This window comes from Sciurus vulgaris (assembly GCF_902686455.1).
Source record: "Sciurus vulgaris genome assembly, chromosome: 1".
Lineage (NCBI taxonomy): Eukaryota > Metazoa > Chordata > Mammalia > Rodentia > Sciuridae > Sciurus > Sciurus vulgaris.
The window spans coordinates 6275177-6281692 of NC_136461.1; positions in this window are offsets into that span (position 1 = coordinate 6275177).

Consider the following 6516-nt stretch of genomic DNA (forward strand, 5'->3'; position numbering starts at 1 on the left):
CATCTCCCGTCTGATCCTTGCTGGCTGCGCAGGATCGGCCGTTCCAGGGACCCCTGCTTGACAGGGTCATGGACATCTCCAGTGCCTCGGGGGTGTTCCCACCCTCAGGACCTCTTGTTTTACCAGGAAAGGTCCAGTCAAATCATTCTCGGATGCAGGGAGATGTGACATCAGGAGACTCTGGGCCACCAGGTGTCTCTGATCTGACCAGATAGCCCCACTAGGGTGTCTGCAGCTCACAGCCCCTTTCTGAGGGCTTACTTGGCTGACTGGTGGCAGCAGGGGACAGGCTGATGTCAGCTCTCTTCATACCACCTCTCAGGCCCCCTGGCTTGAGCCTGGTGACTGCCTGTCTCCCGGCTCCCCCGTTCCCTCCCACTGCACCACCAGCGCCCTGCCTAAGATGGGGGACATTAGTGGGCGGCCAGTGTATGGCTTCCCTGAAACCCTGGAGGTCGGGGAGGGCCGCTTCTGAAACCGTTTTCAAGAAAGCCCACAACCAAAAAGGGACATTCCCAGTGGTAACTTCTGATCCAGCTGCCCGCACAGGGTAGGAGAGAGGGCTCTCATCAGTGGGCGCATCAGGAAATCCGAGTCTCCACTTCAGTTGTTTACACTTTTTTTCAGGCTTCAGATTGAAAACAGTTCTCGCTTTCACTGGAGGTGTGTGCGTCTGTGTGTGTGTGTGTGTGAGAGAGAGAGAGAGAGAGAGAGAGATGGTTGCCCAAGCAAGAGCGCCCATGTCAAAGGCACCCTTAAAATTCTGCTTACTCTGGCCTCCGGGAACCCAGTCCCGACAGCACCTGGTGCCAGGGGTTGGGAGCATTTTGCGTGGTCCTGGAGCGAACCTTCGGTTGCTGCCGAAGTTCCCCCTCTGGCCACGCGGGGGCGCCGGCGCGCCGGCCACCCACCGGCCCTGGCCGCCATCCGCAGGCCAAGTGGAGTCTCTCCGCCTTTCCTTTCGTTTCCCAATCTGCCTCCCTGGGAGCTGGACCGCAGCGCGCCCGCGTCTGTTCTTTAAGGGCTCATTCCTCTGTGGTTGCAAAACCGGAGCGAAAGGGGCCTCCACGTGCCCCACTATCTCTCCAGGAGCAAGGGTGAGTGGGCTTTGTGTCACCGTTTCTGAGTAAGAGTGAGTCACTGCCGGCCAGGGCCTGGAGTGTCCTGTTCTTACTCAGGAGTGACTCGTCTCAGAACTGCCCTTAGTCATGGAGAGTGTGTGCAGGGAGTCGGTGGGGGCAAGAACGCCAAAGGCTTCCAGGATCCAGTGCCTCCGCAAATCACAGAGGAGGGTCCAGCCCAGAGCTGGGTGTCCCTGGCCCTACCAGGCCTTTCCCTTCACCCGGACAGGCAGCAGAGCGGCCCAGAGCCAGGGCCACGGAGCATGGGATCCTCAACCACTTGGACCATAAGCCGCAACGTGAATCACGACTCAGTCACATCTGTGTAAAAATGTGTGTCTCGTGCCAGTTTCACAAAGGAACTCTTACCCTCAGGACCTGGGATGCCCTCTGCTTTCTATTTTTTCACTTAAAAAAATGCTGCTTGCAGCCCGCAGGATGGAGTTGGTGCAGAGTTGGAGAAGTACCCGCCTAGTCCAGCTTTCTGCCTTGTTAGGAACCGAGGGCGCTGAGGCTGGGGGGAGCCCGTGCTCAGGCCCCGTGGGTGGCTCACGACAGCCGCCTCTGGAGCCTTCTGTCCCGCAGCTTCTCTCTTGGGCTCCCCGATGACGGGAGGACGGGAGGCAGCTGTCCAGCTCAGGCCTCGGGGACATTTGCCCTTGGCCTGGCTCAGGCAGGGGGGCTCTGGATGCTGCTCCAACCTGTGGCTGGGCTGCTCTGCTCTAGGGCTGCTCCCTTCCTGGGGAGGGGCGGGAGATGGTGACAGAGCCGTGAGGCCCAAGCCTGCAGCCCGTCCGGGAGATGCTGCATGTCCTTTAGAGGGGCCCTTGCCCAGCACGGTCGTGCTCAGTCCTTTGGGCCCTCAGCTGCTGATGGTTTTAAACTGAGGTGCCGGTTAAAGATGCTGTCTAGTGACAGTGGCCGGCTAGCAGCCCCTCAACCCTGGTCTGCGGGTTCCAGATCCTGTTCCCCACACCCTGCGGGGCCGCCTCCTCTCCTGGTGGTGGGGTCAGTTTCCCTGGCCAGGACCCGTGTGCAGAGGCCCCTCCTTGGGGGACTTCATCAGCATCTGCAGAGCAAACATTGCTGAGTTGGTGGTGGGAAAGACTTGAGGGACTTTCTGGGTGGTCGAAGCTGGATTCTGATTTCCCACCTGGACGCATGCATTTCTGCTAACTGAAAGGTCAACAGTCTCATCTTGTTGACCTTCCTGCTCCTTGCTCTGCAGAAAATGCTTTATTCCTGCTCTTGGGCCCAGATCAGTAGCATAATCAAAGCTTCCTACTGTTTGGACTAATAAATCAGAATATTTCCTGGAGGGTTTCATTCCAAAATCAACAGGGCTCAGTCTCCCTGACCCGGGAATTCCCTTTTGCCTGTCTTGCTTCCCTCCTTTCCCTGTTCATAGAGAGCTGGAGGTGGTGACAGAGAAGGGAAGGGAGACGCTTCCAGAAAAGCTTACGGGGCTGTTTCCTAGAACTTAGTCTTCAGAACCTTTTTTTTCTCCTACACGAGACGTGCAAACTCGCGCAAGCAGCCCTGCAACAGCTTTGCCCAGCCAGGTTGTTATCTTAAGCAGATGGACTCTGGGTGCCATTAGCCACGGGTGGGAATGTGCCTGGCCGCGTCTGCATCAGGAAAGGAGCCAGTGGCAGGAAAGGCTGGTGGTGTTGCGAGGGCCCAGGGCGGCCTGCTTGGTCAGCTCCTGCCTTCCCTTGAAGTGAGGCTCCAGAGAGGCCAAGGGCCTGAATAGGCCGCTGCTCCCACACATCCTGGGCCAAATGCCCCACAAGGAGTGTCTACCCTGGCCATTCTTGCTGAGCAGGAGAGTGTGGCCTCTCGTGCCCCTGGCCCTCCAGCTCTCCTGGCAGCTGTTTAACACCAGCACCCCAGACCCTGACAACACAGCCTGTGCGGAGCACTTGGAGATGGCTTTGTGCAGTGGGCAGGAGGCAGCCGTGGGTAGAAGGTCTTCCCCAGGACCCCCGAGCTCTCCCGCTGAAGCAGCCGGAGGCACAGAGGGGTCCTCTCGCTGACCCGCCTGCCCTTACCTGCACCCACTCTGCAGCTGTTGTCAGCCCAGGACCAGCCAGCACCGCCCAGCCTCCATGTGGTGGCTGGTGGGCAGGCCCCGGCTGGTCACTAGCACGTGCTGCCTCCCTTCTGCCGCATACTGCAAGGACTCCATTTCCTCGCGCCCTTTCCGCTGGGGGCAGAGCTCGCCTCCCGTGGCTTCAGTCTGCCTGCGAGGCGGGAGCCGAGCAGCATCTGTTCTTGGAAGACGCCTTCCAGGAACATCCACACCCGGCCCGCGGCTGTGGGTGTGAGGGAGGAGCTCCTGGGCGCTGGGCTGAGTGTCGTGTCCCCTCCTCAGTGCTGTCGCCACACAGGCAGGAGCCGCAAGGGACTCAAGGACGCCTTTCTGAGCCTGGCAAGCCACGTGCCTGTGTGAAACGTCCCCTCCAGCCACGGCTGCAAGGCATCTGCAAGCAGGTCAAGGGAGGCCCCGTCTGTGTGAGGGGGCAGCGCGGGGAGGGCGGGAACCCTGGATTCCTTAGTTCTGCTCAGTCTTCCGTCCCCAGGATGAGCTCCCTCCTTCCTGCCCTTGCCTTGTTCTGAAGGAAGCTGCATCTTCTCCATCCTTGCTATGGGAGGGGCGAGCACGTCGGTGGCGGAGAGCGTGGGCTGGAATGGCCGGTGGTGGGCGCTGAGCGGAGAATATAGTGCCCCAGCCCAGGGCCGCGCTGGGCCTTGCCCTCCCCTGGCATTACGGAGCGTCGTGACCCAGGGAGGCAGGTGAGGGGCCCCGGATCAGCTGGTCGCGAGAGCTCCTTTGCCTCCATTTCTCTGGGACAGGAAGCTGGTAGTCAACTCCCCCACTCTCGGCCCATTGTGAGCGGGTGACAGCGGCACCAGGGCTTGTCCAGCCCATGCCCGGGGAGAGAGGAGCAGGATTGCCACTGGGGTGGAGATGGCCCTGGCCAAGGGGCTGAGGGAGGGCAGAACTGGTGTGTATGTTGGGGGTTTGCTGTGACCTGGACCGTGTCCCTGCTGTCTGTCCCACACTGGGGAACCTGGGGTCTGGGTTTCTGGAGGGGAGAAGAGGGAGGTCCCCTGGTTGGTGGAGGGAGGCCAGGCACTGCCCAGCAGCAAGAGTGAGCCAATGTTGCCACTCCTGGGTGTTAATGGAAACTTAATGAGGGCCAAGAGGTTCAGAACAAAAGCCTTTTTAAACCTTTCAAAATGGTTTTTTAAATGCCTTTTTCTATGTCAAATGTCACATTTATTTTTTAAACAGTAAAATTGTTTTGCCAGAATCTGTGCTTTGATTCTTTCTTTGAGAGACAGAGGTAGTGGTCGGGGGGACCTGGTCACTGTGCTGTGTTCCTGGAGGACAGGGAAATAGACCCAGGAATTTGTGGTCATCATGAGCAGCACATAAGACCCAAGCAGATTTAGGTGACGTCATAAGTGGTAATGGGAACCATGTGCCCATCCAGAAGTGGCGAGCTCCAGGCAGGGACATGTAAGGCCAAGGAGATGGAAATGAATGCAAGACCAATCCACCTCCAGGGGAAGAGGGGTGACCCTTGCAGCAAAGGCTGGAAGCCAGCAGCTGCAGTGACAGCCATGGATTGTCCCTCAGACTGGGAAGTACCCAGAAAGGGGAGCGTTCTTCCTGGCAGAAGTAACCCAGACCTGGGGAAAAGTCAGTGTCCCTTTCCTGCTCCTTGGTGGTGACAGTCACCAGCTCTGCTGTCCTTGCAGAGATGGCAAACTGGGCTCACTACCTCCCACCCTGGGCCTGGGGTCCCAGCTTGTGTCCCCAAGACCAGTGCTGGAGGATCACCCCGTGCCCGATCCCCTTTGGGGAGCCTGTGTGTGCACACTGGGGAGTTCCAACAGGAGGACCGTGGCATGTGACCCAGGTCTGGCTGGTCAGGATGTCCAAGGACCGCCCCCCCCCCCCATAGTGACTGGTGTGGAGAGGGCCCAGGGCCCAACTTGGCCAGACCAGAGTGACCCCACGGACTCAGGCAGAGCTGCCTCATTTCTCTGAACTCAGATCCACAGGTGTACAACCAGGAGCCCCAGGCAGCCATCTTGGCACCACAGGGGGGCTGAGGATGGGGCAGCAGGGAGGAGAGCGGAGCCCCAGGAGCCAAGGACACCACACTCAGGACGTCCCCAGAACCCGTCCTGCCTGCAGGCTTTTCACCTTGAACTAGCTGACGTCAGCTGGACGCTGGAACAGACAATCCCGGAGCTCCTGAGCTCCCTCCAGCCTCTCGGGAAGCCCGGCCGAGACCCTGTGGAGATCCGGGCCCATCGGGCAGATCGCTGTCTTGGGTCGGGAGTTCAGTCCAGGTGGTAGCGCCAGCTGGGTGGTCCAGAGCCGTCCACCTTCAGATGTTTTCTTATCACTCCATTTGAATGACCCTCCTGATAAACCACGGTTTGAAAGAAGCAGGAACAGAAGACAGGGCGGGAGCCCGGAGGGTCAGGACTCGCAGGGCCGGGAGCTGCAGCCTGCCAGCCTCTCCAGCGTGGGGTGGCTGGTGCCCAGCTCCCGCAGGGCAGAGAGGCTGGCTTCCAGGGTGCCCTCTGTCTGCCCCGCGCCTTCTCCCCTCACCCACCCTCTGGGGCAAGGCTGCAGAGGCCGGGCCTGACTGACTGCTGTTTCAGAGTCTTGGCTTGCGCTGCCATAGACAAGTGGCACGGAGTGAGTGGCAGCAGCAGAGCTCTGGGACAGTCCGGTGTCCACCACCCCGCCTGGACGCTCTCTGTGCCCTGGTCCTCCGGAAGCAAAGCCTGTACCCTCTGCTTCTGAAGAAGATGCTGCCCAGGAGTGTCCCCTCAGTATCGGAGGGAGGTCTCCAGCAGCCACCCTGCCATGGAGTGTGGCCTGGGGCAAGTCACCGGGAGGGGGTGGGGAGGCACCCAAGGGTGGGGGAAGAGGACAGGAGTTGGGCCTGGAAGCAGGGTGGAGGGGAGGGGGTGCCAGAGCACAGTGAGCGTGACATCTCCAGAGGAGGAGGGCTCTGGAATCTGGATCTCCTGTTCAGGGGGGCCTGGGGCACAAGGAAGGTGGGGCAGCCCCCGGGGGCCAGCGCCCCTTTGGCTCTGGGGACCAGGGGGCCTGACCTTTCCATGCCTGACCATTTCCTGCTTGCAGTAGTAGAGGTCCGCGCCCACTGCTGACGAAGGAGCCGCTCAGCCTCACTGGCCACGCTGCCCCTTGGGTGGTGTTTACCAGCCTCCTCTGGCCCACCGCCAACCCTCCCTGGCTTGGGGAAACCTAAGCCCACCTTTTATTTGAAGAAGCCCTTTTGGAGATAAAAACCATAAAGACGAAGTCACGCGGACAGGCCCTTCCTGCTGGCCCTAAGTCCTC